The sequence below is a fragment of the Rosa chinensis genome, chromosome 7 (assembly GCF_002994745.2).
Source record: "Rosa chinensis cultivar Old Blush chromosome 7, RchiOBHm-V2, whole genome shotgun sequence".
NCBI classification, from domain to species: Eukaryota; Viridiplantae; Streptophyta; class Magnoliopsida; order Rosales; family Rosaceae; genus Rosa; species Rosa chinensis.
This window is the reverse complement of record NC_037094.1, coordinates 39,500,265-39,518,897: the sequence shown is the minus strand read 5'-3', so window position 1 is coordinate 39,518,897 and position 18,633 is coordinate 39,500,265. Positions and strand designations below refer to the sequence as shown.

Below are 18,633 nucleotides of genomic sequence, written 5' to 3'. Positions count from 1 at the left end.
AACTTCCATCATTTTGGCATTTCGTTTAAGCAATTCTAGCTGTATTCGCGTTATAATATATGTAACTTTTGACCATTAACCAGTAGCCTTATGATGTAGTTCCCTTTTATTAGGCTTCTCAATGGTGTCTACTTGCCTAATTGTGTTGTATGGTGAAAATGAGTAACAAAAAAATTACGTTCAGAAAACATGCAGTTCTATTTGAAGAAATCAGTTTGCCAGAAAAGTCTACTGGTGTATGAATCTCTACTACTTGCCTATCGAATTGTAGATTGAAAATGAGTATCTAGATTGAAAATTACGTTGTTTTGAGTTTCATAGGTGGTTCTACTTGTCCAAGCATCTGTGTCTCCCTAATTATGTAGACTTTTTTGAAGAAATCAGATTGCCAGAAGAGTCTACTGGCTAGAGGAAGAAGGTCTACACATTAGGGAAACAATTTAATGCTCGAAAGGTAAACACGTTCAGAAAACATGTAGGTCTGTTTGAAGAAATCAGTTTGCCAGAAAAGTCTACTGGTTTATGTATCTCCACTACTTGGTCATCAATAGGTATCGTGATGAAGAGGTGAACCAGATCTACTTGTATTTTGATCAAACTAGCCCCATCTTGTCGACACGTGGACTGAAGTGGGCCACATGCTATGAACCATCGAAGATTGGTCTACCCACATCACACACACGGCATCGCTTTTCACGTTAACATGCTTTCCTTATGATGTAGTTCCCTTTTATTGGGCTCCTCAATGGTATCTACTTGCCTATCGAATTCAAGATTGAGAATGAGTAACCTAGATTGAAAATTACGTTGTTTTGAGTTTCATAGGCGGTTCTACTTGTCCAATCATCTGTGTCTCCCTAATTGTGTAGATCTTTTTGAAGAAATCAGATTGCCAGAAGAGTCTACTAGCTAGAGGAAGAAGGTCTACACATTAGGGAACCAATTTAATGCTCGAAAGGTAAACACGTTCAGAAAACATGTAGGTCTGTTTGAAGAAATCAGTTTGCCAGAAAAGTCTACTGGTTTATGTATCTCCACTACTTGGTCATCAATAGGTATCGTGATGAAGAGGTGAACCAGATCTACTTGTATTTTGATCAAACAAGCCCCATCTTGTCGACACGTGGACTGAAGTGGGCCACATGCTATGAACCATCGAAGATTGGTCTACCCACATCACACACACGGCATCGCTTTTCACGTTAACATGCTTTCCTTATGATGTAGTTCCCTTTTATTGGGCTCCTCAATGGTATCTACTTGCCTATCGAATTCAAGATTGAGAATGAGTAACCTAGATTGAAAATTACGTTGTTTTGAGTTTCATAGGCGGTTCTACTTGTCCAAGCATCTGTGTCTCCCTAATTGTGTAGACCTTTTTGAAGAAATTAGATTGCCAGAAGAGTCTACTGGCTAGAGGAAGAAGGTCTACACATTAGGGAAACAATTTAATGCTCGAAAGGTAAACACGTTCAGAAAACATGTAGGTCTGTTTGAAGAAATCAGTTTGCCAGAAAAGTCCACTGGTTTATGTATCTCCACTACTTGGTCATCAATAGGTATCGTGATGAAGAGGTGAACCAGGTCTATTTGTATTTTGATCAAACTAGCCCCATCTTGTCAACACGTGGACTGAAGTGGGCCATAGGCTATGAACCATCGAAGATTGGTCTACCCACATCACACACACGGCATCGGTTTTCACGTTAACATGCTTTCCTTATGATGTAGTTCCCTTTTATCGGGCTCCTTAATGGTGTCTACTTGCCTAATGGTGTTGTGGATTGAAAATGAGTAACCAAAAAAATTACGTTGTTTTGAGTTTCATATGTAGTTCAAGTACTTGTCCGAGCATCTTTGTCTCCCTAATTGTGTAGACCTTTTCGAAGAAATCAGTTTGCCAGAAGAGTCTATTGGCTTGAGAAAGGAGGTCTACTCATTGGGGAACAATGATATTGCTGGAAAGGTGAACACGTTCAGAAAACATGTAGGTCTGTTTGAAGAAGTTTGAAAAAGTTTTCCTCATATGTAGGTCTACTGGGCCAAGGATTCATGTGTAGAAAACATGTAGGTCTGTTTGTACAAGGCATCTGTAGGTCTACTTGTGAGCTTAATGGTAAATTGGAAAATAAGTAAATGACTTCAATGTTGCACAAGTCTTCCACAAAACCACAAAAACCTGCAAGTAAACTACATTGCCTATCAAATTGCAAGTATAGTAGGGTGTTACATTCTTAGCCTACAAGTGAACTGAACTAGATCCTAAAAACCTGCAAGTCTTCCACAAAACCACAAAAACCTGCAAGTAAACTACATTGCCTATCGAATTGCAAGTACAGTAGGGTGTTACATTCTTAGCCTACAAGTGAACTGAACTAGATCCCAAAAACCTGCAAGTCTTCCACAAAACCACAAAAACCTGCAAGTAAACTACATTCCAAAATCACAAAATCCTGCAACCTTCCTTCACCTGCTACGACGAACATTTGATGCCACACCCATCTTGGATTGAGCTCTAGTGTGAGGTGGTCGGACGATTGGGTTCTTCACGGTCCCTTTCTTCGGTGATGCTTTAGTTTCCCTTTGTGCCGTCTTAGGTGTAGAACATATTGGTGGTGGCCTAGTTTTGATGGCTTCATTGATCCATTTCCAGCACTCATTGAATTTGTTCCTTACCAATTCAATGGTTAAGTCCATGCGTACCTCTTCTGAGTTAAACTGCAATGTTATTTGAATAAGTAATGTTAAGCTAAGCTATTACCAACATGTCATTCAGATTCATACCTCATGCAGAAATGACAAACATACCTGATTCCACCACTCAGATCCATAACACTGCATGTGTTTGATCACATACACCCCACAATCAGAACCGCCCTCTTGTTTAGGGCATTCAGCCGGCTCGAATAATTGGAAGTCAGCAAACTTCTTCACAACATTCTTGACTTTGAACTCCACATGGTGATAGATAATGTCCAGTGTTTGCAACTGCCCAATTAGGAAAAAATAATGATAAGTACAAGGCTTATAGGGTTTTCAACACAAAAAGATTCAAATGTAAGAACATCATTTACAGCGGCTTTGCACAGATTCATTCGTCTCCTGTTACATTGTAAGCTATCCCACACTTCTCCTGTCTGATTATCAAGATGCACAACAAGGAGGTACCAATGATTGATGTCATGCATTGGTATGAAAATCTGTTGAAAATATGAATGTGAGAATGATGTGCGATCGAGAGAAAAACCAACAATTATTGCTAAACACAAAGAAAAACCTTTCCTTTACCCCTACAAGAGATAGAAAGTAGTTGCGTGTTAGTAAACAGAATGGGAAAGTAGATGCATTCATTAACAGTGAATAGAGAAGGGATACATTGAAAAGTAACTTTATTAAAACCCACTCATGTCTTGTTACAAGGTGCAACAAATGCACTGCACAAACGGAAACACCACAGCAACTATAAAGAAATGCAGTGAATGCATTCCTTTATTGATCAACCACAAAAAAACACAGCAACTATAAAGAAATGCAATGAATGCATTCCTTTATTGATCAACCACAAAGAAACACAAAAACTATAAAGGAATGCACTAAATGCATTCCTTTATTATTGATCAACTAACAAGAAACACAGCACTTCGTTTCTTTCTCCATTCACTACTGCCCACAACTTCATAACTTCATACCTCCTGTTGCTCTCCAGCTTTCTTTTTTGAAACTTTCTTGGGGCTTACTTTTTCTGCTAAGCCATCAGTTTGAAGGTTCTGATTGACATTCACATTTTGTGCAGTCAGAGTGTTCAGCATACTCAAGACTTTGTCCATCTTTCCCATCATATCATCTCTCAGATTGCACATATTATTTTCCAACCCATTCACTTTAGCAGCCAAGTTAGACATTTCTTTCTTAATCACCCCATATGCTTTGGCTTGATCTCCACTACCAACACGATCGCCAACATTTGCCACAAGAACATTTTCATCCAGCAAACTACCTTGCTTGTTCACCCATTTGAGCAGTTTGCTCGTTTCATGGTCCCCCCAAGCTTCAACTGGGTACAAGGAGTTGTCCACAATGGTCTTCCCATGTGAAACACAATCAAAATAGAACAGTTGCAGAAACAGGACACAACTGCTACAATAGGACTGGGAGTTTTTTTTGAACCTAACAATGGCCTCCATCAAACATTTGAATGAGTAATCAGCCCAGTTTAAAGAGCTAATCAGGCGAGTGTCCTTCAGGGCCAGCAGCCACTTCTCTGGTATTGTCAATGAGGCAGATGGGCTAAGGATGGTGCTCATTGTGAACAACACAAATAGGCGCTTGAACTTGTTGTCAACTTCTTCTGTATCCTTAAGGTAGTTCTCCACGTCCCTTAAACTGATCTTCTTATCCTTCCCACACAAGGAGTTTATCATCGCCATCAACTCAGGGTGATCATTAGTGGAACCTTTAAAGTCGACCTCGGACCCAGCATTCTTCAACCCCATCACATTTTCAAAGTCACTTGCATCCATTTCAATCTTCTTTCCGTGCATAGTTATAGTACATGCATTGGAGTCTACGGAGTCCACAAGGACACGCAACATAGAGTGGTGAATTTTCCTTCCTGACATCTTCAACAACACATCAAATCCAATTGCTGAACAGGCTGCTTTTTCTCATCGCTAAAGTCTGCAACCAAAGACCTGAAGCTGTCTGGAGAGCAACGGGTATCAATCCGAACCAACTCAAGCAACTCTTCCTCAGAAACTGATGACTGACCACATCGATCAGTCACTACATACTGTTCCTTCTCTTCAGCTGGAAGCTCTTTCCATTTTTGAGATATCTCATCTCGAAACTGAAACATAAGCAATTGGTTAAATTAGTAGGAACAGACTTTTATGAGTTGATAGACTGTTATGGATTTCTTAAAACCATTGATTTTAGCAACAGACTTTTATTGATTCATGAAAATCTATATATTTTATTATGAATGATTTCTACAGATTTCCTAGGATGTACAAAATATTAAAAAAACAAGAAACAAAAAAAAAAAAAAAACAAATGCAACTCAAACACAAAACAAAATAATAACTTGTTGTCTCTTCAATGCTCCAGTATCTTCTAATAGAAATTGACTCAAATAAATGATTGTTAGTCTGTCTAGCGAGTTTGTTCTCATTCCTAATCTCCCAACAACTGTTTTCGCCGATTAACATATATTGTAGCAATATTGGTCAATGTCTTGATCTATAATCAATCAATTGAAATTCAATTGTTCAACATTTTTTTGAACTATAATATAAATTCAAATTAATGAGAATAATTAACTAATAAGATAAAATTTAGTATGGTTCAAGGTCTTAGGGTTAGACCACAATATTTGAGTTTTAGGGTTCGAAGTATCACAATTAAAAAAAAAACAAAAAAAAAAACAAAACAAAACAAAAATCGCATTCAACAACTACAATGAACATGTTGGGTATCAAAAAAGGTTGATATCATAAAAAATTAGAGAAAAGACAAAAAATTAAGAAAGAGAGATGATGAAGGACAAACTTCTTCGTGCGTAGAGAAAAAAACTTTGATAGACTTTTTGAAAAGGAAACTTTGATAGACTTTTTGAAATCTTTGGTCTGGAGGCTAGAAAATTATTGGAGTTTGGTATGTATAGTTAATACTACAAAGTCCATGATAATCCATGATTTTCTAATTCCATAAGTATGAATGATATTTTGAATACCTCTGTACTTTTATTCATTTTTAAAAGTCCTAATTGAATACCCCTAGATTTTGGTGGAATTCATGAAGTCTTTCAAAATCGTAATTGAATACCTCAAGACTTTCATGGACTGTTAAAATTCTATATTGAAGACACCCAAATTTTTAAATTCCATAGATTTCTTTAAAAGTTCCACTAATTCCATATACAATACACCCCCCTAAAAATTGCATTTCCAACTTCTTATTTTTTTAAGAAAAAAATGACAAATTTTTTTTTCAAACTATATTTCAATTTTTTTAATTTTTTTTATTAGAAATTTTTAGAAAATTATAAAAAGAGTTGAAAAAAAATTTAATAACTTCAAATTTTTTTTTTCCCAATTAGAAATGTATTTTTTAGTGTCCAGACAAATATACTCTCAATTTTTAAGACTTATAATGAGAGATTTAACGATAATGACTTAAGTGTAAGATAGTGTTCAAGTAAGTGATTAAGTGATATGTTTGAAAAGTAAGAGAATTAAGTGTCGGACTTGTCAAATCTCATAACCAATAGTGATTTCAAAATGACAAAAGAGGTAGGATATGCAGCAGTTTCACTTCCTTTTGTTCACATGCAGTAGATTCACTTTTTTCTATTCCGTGTATGCAAATTTAATTTTTGTCCTGTACCCATCAATTCGAGTTTTGTTTCTTCTTAAAGTGTGTATCATAGTTTGGTCCCCTAGTGCCCAGCTTTTGTAGTTGTATCAATTTGGAGTCTTCTTTTTTTATAGGTGTAGTAGTACGTGTAAGTGTGTATGCATCTTGCATGGTGGTATAAATAGTCTTTGAATCTGTTCAATGAAGGCAGAACACAACAGAGAAGAAAAAATGTCAATGTGAAATATTCATCTTCTCTTTGTAACCAGTACTTCAACAATAAATACCAGTTTCTCACAACTATTCTCAGGCAATGCTGCTTGAAAATTGATATGCTACTTAACAACTATGTACTATGTTGTTTATTTCAACCTTTTTATGCTTACTTCTGATGCTATTAAGTTGAGACTGAGATTTCCTCTCTCTTAATATCATTCTTTTTCGAATTACTTCTTGTCATGTTTAGGTAGTGAACTTATTACTTACAACATGAAAATTACCGGTAAGTGTGGAGTCATGCACATATGATAAAACCTAGTTCAGTTATCTCATGATGTATGGAATTTGATGCGTGACAGATTCATTATTATTGACTACGAACGAAGTAGGCATTAGCCATGTTTTGTTATCCTAAAATCGGGGATTAATGATTTGCAACATCAACCTTTTTCTCATTTTGGGGGAGATGTTATTTCTGTAAGTAATAGCTAAAGGGATCGGAAGAAATAATATATATACATCAAGCAATTATGCCCTGCAATATTGGTCTCTTTGCTTAGAAGCACATAATTTGATAAGTAAAAGATTCACTCTTGTTAATCAAGTTGATGGGCTTTACGTGAAATTTTGATGGGTCCTTAACCCAAAGCACCAAAATAGGCTAAAACTATCTCACTTACCCCAACAACACAATTTAAGATAAAATGACAATTTTACCCTCGATCTAATTAATGAATTACAAATGCCCTCTCTCCTATCTCTCTCTCTCCACCCTCACCAACTCTCTCTCTCTCTAGAATCAACCACCACCACATTTCTGAAGTCACAGATGATTTCGAAGTTACCGCCACCACAAGATCACCACCACTGGTTGTTTTCCTAGTAGTTCAAGTACTAGTCAGTGCCAGTGAACATACCAGTTTTGATGAGGAAGAAATGAATTGGAAGCCGTCGTTGAACAGGAAGACGATGATTGCAAGATCGGAATGAACGACTTAACGTCCAAGGATGACGATGATGATATTACCGAATTAGCCATAAAGGTGTCGCTATCGGCGCCAGAGATGGTGAAGGACACCGAGAATAGCCTCCGGTCAAACAAGATAGAAGCAGCAAGCATGACAGCCAATTAGCCGGAGCTGCCATGAAGTTATAGAGAAGCGAAGGATCTGAACAACAATCGAGGCCATGGGTATGGTTTTCTGGTGGGGAAAAAAAAACCTTTAATTAGCTTTATCCCATTTAGGTGAGTGAAAAGAGTGAGGAGCGGGAAAATGGGGTGGGGGTTGGTGATGTGCGCCGACTCAGAGTAGCTAGGCTGACTTTATGGTTCTGCTTTGGCAGGTTCTGTTTTGCATAATTAAATATGCACATGTCAAATTTCCTTTTGCAAAAATATTCAGTTTTCACAATCCCATATCTATACTATTATTAAGAGAAGAGGCATTATCAGCCAAAATTTAAAATTTTGATAGAATTGAAGCTAGAAGATTAATAGACATTGAGAATTAATTAATTCACAAGGATAATTAAGACATTTACAAAATATATTTTTATTAAAAAAAAAAAACCACAACCCACTTTTCTCTCTCCCATTTCCGGCAGTTTTTTTTGCCACACCACGATGGACTAAGCTTTGAAATTTTACCAAGATGATCTACAGTCATGGAGGAAGATTTAGTATAAAGAAGTCAAATGCCAATTAGGAAGTCTTGGTGGAGATCTAAGTGAAGGAAGAAAGTGCTCAAATGGACTGACAAGGCTCGCCCTGGATTCCACCTGGAATCCGAAGTGGCCCTGCGGGACCCACTTTTAAAGAAGGTTTACCAAAAAATTCGGTATAACCTCCCTTAAAAATGGACAACTCAAAAACCTGTGGAAAACAAATTTCACTTCTAACAAATCCAACCACATACTCAAAAAAATATGGGAGCCACCGTGCTCCCATAATTCAACCAACTCAAACTCAAAAAAATAATAATAGTGTATCAAATACTTCAAGTCTAAGAAACTCCAAGATTAAAAATACTACAATTCACCAAAGTTAGGTCGTAGACCTCAAATATAATTCCTTACAAGTCTGGGTCACAAATCCCATAGTAATCAGAGCAATTCTAGGAACGTAATTTAACATAGAGTACAGTAGGCTAAACAGGTAACCTACAAAATATGATGACGGAAGCGGATGCGGTCACTATGGCTCACTCCTGAACGCCGAGCAGCAATACTGTAATTTGGGCATTTGAAACCAAAAGGCCTAGGGGAAAAGTATTGAAAAACACGTTAGCGTGAGTGGACAAAAATAAACAATTTTAAACAAAAGGAATTTAATACTTTCCCCATTTATTTCTCTATAAACTCCCGATGCATGCAATGTTTAAGGAAAACAAAACAAGAGAAGTTCTGTATAAGAAAAACCGACTAGCCCCGCAAGTCAAAAAACTAAATGAAAAGATTGAAACTCCGGTACTCAAGAAAATAGGACCAGCCCTGCTGGTTAAACGGAAATCGAACTAGCCCTGCTAGTCAAAAATAGTAAAGTGAGTAGGGGAAGACGATGGTCATACGAGTGAGCCTCCCAGGCTAAAGTACTCCCATTACTCCCGTAATATACCCTTACGCCACTAAGTGTAGAGATAGGATACTGGGCTTCAAAATTACTGTCACAGAGACAGTAACCAGCGCCACAAAGGCGGAGGGCTTCGGTGATCCCATCACCTCGCCACAAAGGCGGAAGATCAAAGCTAGCAATGATAAGTCACCCAAACTATGGCAAAACAAAATCTGAAAACCACAGTAAAATCATAAATACATAAGGCTTCCCCAACTCTCGCAAAAGAATCCCATGACGTGTCCCACACGCCAAGATAAACTCAAATTCAAAAATAAATAAGAGAAAATAAGCATATTCCAATGACGTGACCCCGCACGCCATGAAAATCTTCAAATAATCAAATACCCAAAACCATTTCCGAAAATAACCATATGCTCGAGAAAGTAATACGATAAACAAATTATCATCTTGGAAACAAATAAATAAATGCATGTATCATTCTTTGAAAATAAGAGTCCACTCACAGTATATGGTAAATCCTGACGTCGCTCGGTATTTTCCTCGTACGAAGACTCCTCTCGTCCTGTACGAATAGCACTCGTAAAAACATATTTACAGGACAGAAATTAACTTTACGATAATTAGAAATTGAAATTCAGAACGTCCCCCTTCAAAAATCCAACTCCTTAATTCACATCGAATCCATCCGTAATTCTCCAATAATATTCATTCATCGATATATAAATTCTAAACTGAATTCGAAAGAAATTCGGCGATCAAATTCACGTAAATCAACAATTAACAATTCATGCTCAATTCGTAATTCCTCCAATTTCCACCAAACTTCAGGTATAAAATTCTACAATCATTAAAGGATTTATGGAACCAAAATAGTAAATAAAACGCAGCTCTACGCGCCATCCACAGTGGCCGCACGTGGGGCCACGTGCCACCGGCAACCACCACCAATGGCCACCAAATTTTGGCAGCACCACCTGCTCAACAGACCCAACATTTTTTACAACTACAACAAGTTCCAATTTTACCTTGAAGGGCTCCAATTTGGCCAATGAAATTTTTCCAGAAAAACCCAAGAACCCTAAAAATTGCAATTGTCAATCCGGCCTCCACACTGCAAATTGGAAAGCAAGACCTTAGGGGAAATGATCTTTGGCAAAAACCTGACCTTCGACGTTAGTTTGGTGACCGGAGGTGGCCGGAATTGCTGGAAATCGACGAAAGCTCCAAACTGCAGCTGTGAAGACTTTGCTTCGATCCGAGGTTTCTCGGCCAAATCGTCACAATCCAAGGCCGCTAGGGTGTAGGGAGGAAGGAGGCGCTCTTGTGGTGGCCGGCTGCACGCCGGTTGGTGGCCAGAAGACGTGGAATCAAAGGGAGGAAGAAGAACCCGAAAGGGGAAGGAAGAAAGTCGGGGGAGAGGAGAGAGAGAGTTACCGTGGGTTTCCGAAAATGGAAACCTACAGTGGTAACTTTCCATATATATATTTTTATTACCATGAACAGTAACTTCCACATTTTAAGCTATAACTTTCACAAACGAACTCCGATTTAAGTGTACCACATGTCCACGGACTCGGTTTAACGTCCCCTACAACTTACGTGAAGGAAATTTTCTCAAATTGTTAACCCATAAAAAGTCAACTTCCAACCACCCCCCCTAAAAGGTAAAACTATAACCGCGAATGGTAAAACATACAGTAATTCTTGTAACACAGTAAAAGGGGTAAATCGGATGTGGGGTGTAACATGGACGAAAAAGAAGTCAATGGAGGTCAAAAAGGTCAATTAACAAATAAAAGAATAAAATGGGGTTTTCAAATTTGGTTCCTAATCTACTTAAAATAAAAACGAAACAAATAAAACTATATACAATGATCGACTTTTCTAACCTAGACCCATACCACTCGGAAATTACTAAGTGTAAAAACAGAAAATTCATTTCAACATGCTACAAAAATGTGCCCATCTTAAATGCCTAGATAAGAGCCCAAATGAAAAGTCTCAGCGGATCAATCCATTTATCTAATTCGTTCTAATGTAGGCTTGGATCGAAAAAGTCCTTACCAATCCTATTACTACTAATTTTCGAAAACACTCAGCGTAATTCTCTTAACTAGTAGTATTATCTAACCCTCGAATCAACTCACACGTGCAAATTAACCATTAAACATAGAATTTAACACGTAATTTCTAGAATCATTTAATCATTAAAGCATGATTTTTACCACTAGTTAGAACTAATTATTACTTGTTTAACTCAGCGTCTTAACAAATAACAATTGCTCTTGGCAAATTAAGCAAACACACAAGAACTCTCACGTTTATTCTAGCATGCAAACTTATTAACCTAACTCTGAAAATTACCTAAACACGTAAAAGGGCACAAGATTGTAACATGCATCATAAAAGAATTCTCGAAATTAACTCAATAATAAACAGAAAATCTCAAAAATATTAATAAAAATATTTTGAAAATTTCATGTCTCCAATTATACAACTCGTAAATCCAAACACACAAAACCGAAATAAAAATTGTAAGTAGAGTCATAGTTACACTTTAAAGCTTTCCTCAGCGGCTTGGCAACAAGGTGATGAACTCGTCTCTGCTATGGTGGTGGAGCGTCCTTGACTCAACGCCTAGGAGCTTCATGGATTAAAGGATGGGTGGTGGTCACGGTCTTGTTGATGATGGAAGTTTGAGGAGTGAATTGGGCAGAGTCTCGGAAAAGTTTTTGGCCAGGAAGTGATAGGCCGAGAATTATCTTGGTCAGGAAGTGATGCCAATTCTATTCTGGACGTTGCCTATTTATAGGGGAGCATTGGTTGGCTTTGGTTGATCATACCCTTCATCATTGGACGGATGAGATTGCATCATAATTCCTTTAATTTCCCAACTGAAACTTCTCCTTTATGGCCTGAATTCCTCTCATAATGTGGTCTTTTAACAAATTGAGACATCTTTCTCCTTTATTCCCCAACTGAAAAACGTCTTTCTCCTTTATTCTCCAGCTGAAAACGTCTTTCTCCTTTATTTCCCTTCTTCATTGCTTGGTCTACTGTCTGAAATGCTTTATTTTATGACTCCATCATTGCTGTTTCCAAGAGTTTCTCCAGGCAAGGTTTCCTACAACAAGCAGGAGAATATCAGAATTTTCTAGAGAAAATAAAGGGAATTAAAATGTAAAGACTGCAAAAACATTCGACAGTGAGGAATCCTGATCTAGCTAGGATTTTTCATGGATTTTACTTTTTCCTCCTATTTCACTCCAAACACTCAACAAGACTCTCAAAATGACTTAATAACTCAAAACACTAAACTAAGGGAGAAACAAGGCTAAAATGGGGCATATATTCAATAATATTATCACACTTTTTGCTCCTATCAATATGCTAGTGTTTTAGGTCTTAATTGCTAATTGGAAAACCTATAATTCCTTAGGTAAATCAACAATGAGCTTTGCATGATAAGATTAGCGTTCTAACTTGTTGTCTTTGCTTAAGTCAATAAAACTTCCACATGTTCTTAATGCGTTAATTGTGTTTTGTTAGGGAATTGATCACTCATTAGCTTTGCATGATTAATAGGATAAATTATGGTGTGTTCATCTATTTAATCTAATTAAAGGAAGTAATAAGGATTTTGTATGCATTCATCTCTGTTCTTGATTGATTTCTTTCTCTGACATGTTTGATTTGAAATTTATAGTTGATAATCTACTTGACATGTTAATAGTTGTTGATTGTACGTATTTATATGCGTCTAATTGTATCTAAAATACTAGAAATAAGTCAATCACATGTCAATTAATATGTAATTAATCCATTTTTATTATTTTATAGAAAATAAGCGGAATTATGCGGAAATGAGAGAAAATGGTGCAAAATTGGAGCAAATTGAAGTTTCCGGCAAAAGGATGAAATAGTCAATGCGGGTAAACCGTGGTCAATTGCCTCCGAGAGTATGTGTGGAAGTACATGGTGACAAGAGAAGAAAGAAGACAGAAAAGAAGAAGAAAGGAAAAAAATGGAGAGAAGAAAAGAAAAATGAAAAGAAAAATATATATATGACATCATGACGTCAGCCTTTAACATGATTGCACATGCACGCACGGCTGCTCTTCTTTTCTCTTCTCTCCTCCATTCTTGTGGTGCCACGTGGCACTTAATCTCTTCTCTCTTCCTCTACGTCTGCACACTCCCACAATACAATTCTAATTATCCTTCATTCTTCCTCTTCTACGCCCAAAAACCCACACTACCTCACCCTTAATTCCTTCCTCTTCCTCTACACACAGCAGAACACACCTCTCACCACAATTCCTTCCTTCTCCATTTTTCCCTTCTCCTCACCAATATCTACCCCACCTCACCAAAATCTCATTCTCTCCAATTTTTTTCTCTTCACCAAAATCCACACCTCCTCACCAAAATTCCTTCTTCTCATCTTTTCTTCTCCTCACAAAGATCCACACCTCCTCACCAAGATCCACCTCATCAAAATTCCATCTTCTCATCAATTTTACAAGATTCAAAGGGGAAGCACTTCAAGCATAAGGGGTTTAATCACCACTTAGGTAAAAGGGAGAAATTATCATTTCAAGGCTTGTTTATATTTGCTTTTTATCATTTGTAACTTGTCTTGGTTGTTCTCCCTCTTCTATACCTTTTCCTCTTTTGTTTGTATGAAATTGATGATGTATATATTTATGGGTAGTGAGTAGAAATTTTGTTGAGGGTTAGGGTTGTGTGCCCTAGCCCAAATTTTATGTAAAGGATGCCTATTTTAATGTCATGATGTAATTTAATTTGATGGATGCTTATATCAATTTTTGTTGGGTTGAAATGCATGTCTAGGAGCGTAGTCAACTCTAGAATATGTATTTTAAGCATGTCTAGGATGGAGCTAGAGGCTTGACCCCCTCTAATTCCTAAGCTAGAACTCTCAATTTGGTATTGTAGGGGTTATAAGCATGGTGATTTGCACCCGCCGCGTGATTGCGCGGGTGAATCGCTTAGTGGTCTAATTCTTGAGCTTTATGCCAATGAGGGCGAGTTGGAGACTCTTGAACCGGCTCTAACTCCCTCTAATTGAGTTTGTGTGACCTTTGAAATGACACATTAATGCCGTAATTGAAAATATATGGTCCTTGAGTCTTGAACCGCCTAGGATACGACTACCGCCTAATCAAGAATTTTTCATCTACATTAGATTAGCTTTGGACACATAGGATTTGGGTGAAGGAACCTCCCTAGCACCCAACACTCTCTTGTCTTAAATTTTTTCGCAAAACTACTTTAGCATTCCATTTTTCATTTTTAGCAATTTTCTATTTCGGTTCTCATATTTAGTTTATGTTTTCACAGTAAAAAATCACAATTCCAGATACTTGTTGCTAGGATAATTTGTATTTGTTCTTAGTTGTTTGTAACCAAGTGGGGTTCCCTATTCCCTTGATTACGATACTTGGAGCTTAATTTATTTGCCCTAAATTTGATGACTGTGTTATATTACGCGTGAGGCGCTAGTACATGCACCGAACCAATGGCGCCGTTGCCGGGGATTAGGGTGTAAAAACCTTATTCCCTTGGTGTTCGGATTTTTAGGCACTTTGCATATTTTTCTAGCTTTTTCTTTATTTTGATTTGTGTGTGTTAAATATTGAAAATATATTTTGGTAATTTTTATTGCCATAAAAAATTTCAGATTTTTATTTTATTGGTTCTTTGTTGAGTTTTTATTATTGTAGTAGAAAAGAAGAAAAAAAAAGTTTAATTATTTGTTTGAATTACTTGTGTTTTTTCTTGTATTCTAGTTTCTAATCATTTTCATAGTTTTCTTTTGAAGGTGCATGAGTGAACTTCCTAATAAGAGAGGAAGAGGTAGACCAAGTAAAAGAGTGAGAAATCCGAGGACTAAATCTTTTGCACCATCGAGGACTACTTCACATATTTTAGAAGAGAGATCACCAAGTCCACGATTTGAAGAGTTAGCAATGGGTGACACGGAGAATAATGAGAGACCAATTAGAGCCTATAGTTGTCCTACCGTTGTCAACCAACCTTCTTGTATTGTCTTGCCACCTTGTGGAGTAAATTTTGAGATCAAGTCTTCTACTCTTCAAATTTTGCCAAAGTTCAATTGCTTTAGTCAAGAGAGGCCTTGCACTCATGTGAAGATGTTTGAAGAAGTATGTGGTACAATACAATTGGGAGGACTTACACCGGATAGCTTGAAGATGCGTCTTTTTCCATTTTCACTTCAAGACCGGGCAAGAGAATGGTTACATAGACTACCTCTCGCGAGTATACGATCATGGAGTCAACTTCAAGAAGAGTTTTTGAACGCATTCTTTCCTCCCCACCGGACTACAAGTATGAGAGATGATATCTTGAGGTTTATTCAATTTGATGGAGAGACTTTGCATGAGGCATGGGAGAGATTCAAGGACATTGACCTTGGATGCCCCCACTATGGCCTAGATAAGTGGTTACTTATTGATTCATTCCATAGAGGCTTGCTACCAGAATCTAGAAGACGTGTGGATAATGCCGCACTTGGAAGCGTAGAAAATAAGCATGCTATGGAAGCTTGGGGTATCATTGAAGACTTATCTAAGCAAAGTGCAAGGTGGGACTCTCATGACCGAAGAAAAAGACCAAGAGATGAGTTTGAGAAACCAAGGAGTACTGAATTGTATGATGAGCACAAGAGTCGAGATTCCTATGACGAGCCTAGGAAAGGCTGTGACACCCTTGATGATTCAAGGAGGAGCCGTGAATTGTATGATGAGCCACGGACTTGTGATGTGAGCATGGTGTTGATGATGTTAGAGGTCATGAGCCTTTACCTAGAGGTCGTGGGATTTATGAGGTCTCTATGCCAAGTGATGGAATTATGAGTTTAAAGTTAGATAGATTTCAGAAAAAGTTGGAGCAATTACTTGAGAAGCAAGACCGTGACCCACACATTTCACAAGCCAAGGCCGTGCATTCTACTCTTTCTACTTGTCTTTTATATGAGTCTCCTAGCCATGTTACTCAAGAATGTCATTTAGCACATCAATATCCCGATTTTGTGGAGGAGCAAGTAAAGGTAATAAATAATTTTCAAGGAAGGCAACAAAAGAATGACCCTTACTCTCCAACATATAATCCGGGGTGGAGGAATCGCCCTAATTTTTCATGGGGAGTCAACCAAGGTGGATCAAGTTCACAAGGTGGTGGTTCCTATAGTCAACAAGGGCAAGGAGGTTCTAGTTATGTTCAAAGAGGCCCTAGTGGTTCGAGTTTTGTACCCCAAGGTCAAGGAGGTTACGATGCTACATCCATGGCCAAAATGCCTCAAGTTCTTCATCCTTTGGCCCTCACAACAATCAAGGGCAGATTTCACCTATGCATGGTACACATGGGAATGTCACTTATTCTTATGGTTCGAATGTTCAAAATGGCCTTCCCGGGTTTGTGCAAGGTAGTGGCTATGGAAACAACAAGTTTCAAGGTGGTTCTAGTGCTTTTCATGGAGGGAACCAAGGCGGGAATTACAATCATACATCTATGTCACATGCTCCTTTGCATTCTAGTGAGCCTAGCAAAATAGCCTTTGAAGAGTTGATGAGTAAACTCATAGAAGTTCAAAATTCTACAAATGCGATCAACAAGCAAGCTATTGATTCTCTTCAAGCGGGCTTGCACAAATTGGAGACTCAAGTTGGGCAAATGGTCTCTTTTGTGCACTCAAGATCTCAAGGGTCTCTTCCTAGTAATACAGTGCCTAATCCTTGCCACAATGAGCAAGCAAATGCTATATCCATTCTTAGAAGCGGAAAGGTCTACGACAATAAGGTACACATGCCACAAACTTCATCTCCTACTCCCTTGCATGTGTATGCTAATATGTATGGCCCCTATTCCTTCTCATCCCATTCTTATAATGGTTATGTTCCTTTTCCTATGCATGCTCCCAACTCCCCCATTTCAAATTCTAGTGATGAGTATGTTATGGTAGAGGATTGCTCTAGTGATGATGGTGATTTTGAATTGATCGATGGTGCTATGAGAGAAGAAAATGTACCTCGTGGCAATGTTGGAAATTCTTTAAATATGCATGATTTTAATTCAAAGGCGAATGGGAACCAGTGACAGGACCCGCTCCGAATTTCACCTTGAAATCCGAGGTGGCCTTGGGGGGCCCACCTTAGGAATAACTATACCGAAATTTCGGCAAAGTCACACCTAAAAATGGACTACCCAAAGCCTGTAGAAAAAACATTCACACTTCTAAACAACCCTCCAAAACTCCTAGAGCCACCCTGCTCCCAAAACCGAACAACTCCACAAATTTAGAGTATCAAATTATCCAAGTAACTCAAATTATAACCAAGTCATATGTTACGATAGTAATACAAAAGTCTCAAGGTTATCCGAGCAGTCTAAAACCACAAGAACAACGATATAAAAAGTAGGTTGGCAAGTAACCTACGAAGGATAGATGATAGCGGTGGTGCTAAGCCTCAACTCCTAAAGCCGAACAGCTACACTGCGAGCTGGGCATTAGAAACCGAAGAGCCCAGTGGAAAGTACATAAAAACGTTAGCGTGAGTGGACAAAAATAAGTAATTATAAAGAAAATGGACTTTATGCTTTCCCACATTTATTCCTTTAAAAAAACTCGATGCATGCAACAATGGTAAACTATTTATCTTTGAAACAAGAACCTCGTAAAGACAAGCTAGCCCCGCTGGTTAAGGGAAATTGGACTAGCCTCGCTAGTCAAAAATAATATAATAAGTAGGGGAAAATGATAGCCATACGAGTGAGCCTCCCAGGCTCGGGTGATAGCCCCCCGGGCTAAAGTACTCCCATATAATCCCGTATATACCTTTACGCCACTAAGTGTAGTGATTAGGATACTGGGCTTCAGCATTACTGTCACAAAGACAGTAACCAACGCCACAAAGGTGGACATGCTTCCGTGATCCTATCACGTCGCCACAAAGGTGGACTCAATGCTAGCATGATAAAATCACCCCAAGGTATGGCACAAGAAACATATCCGAAAATCCATTAAATCCATAAATACATAAGGCTTCCCCATCTCTCGCAAAAGAATTTCCAACGACGTGTCCCACACGCCAAGATAATCTCAAGTTCAAAATAAATAAGCGAGAAGTAATAATAAATCATAATCTCCATAAATCGAAACAAAACCAATTCCAAAATCATCATCAAGGCATTCCCAATGCCAAAACCGAAAGTAGATAAATAAATAAATAAGAAAAAATAACTCCATCGAAATCCCATTTCGAAAAATCCTTTAAAAATCTCAAATCGACGAATAGAAATATAATTAAAAAGTATAATTCCGGAAATCACCTCAGAAATAAATAATTTGTCGACTAATATTTTAAATCATAACCAACCTTTGAAAATAATTATTGAAAGCAATTCCACGAGATAATGCGAAATCAATCTCTGAAAATAAATCA

The 18,633-nt window shown here is 37.8% G+C and overlaps 1 non-coding gene across 1 annotated transcript; it reads right to left on the bottom strand.

Moving 5' to 3' along the window:
• Positions 1-15,519: 15,519 nt before the first annotated feature.
• Positions 15,520-15,626, bottom strand: LOC112181089. The gene has a single exon (XR_002928694.1). It is a non-coding gene; the product is annotated as a small nucleolar RNA R71 (small nucleolar RNA).
• Positions 15,627-18,633: the final 3,007 nt, after the last annotated feature.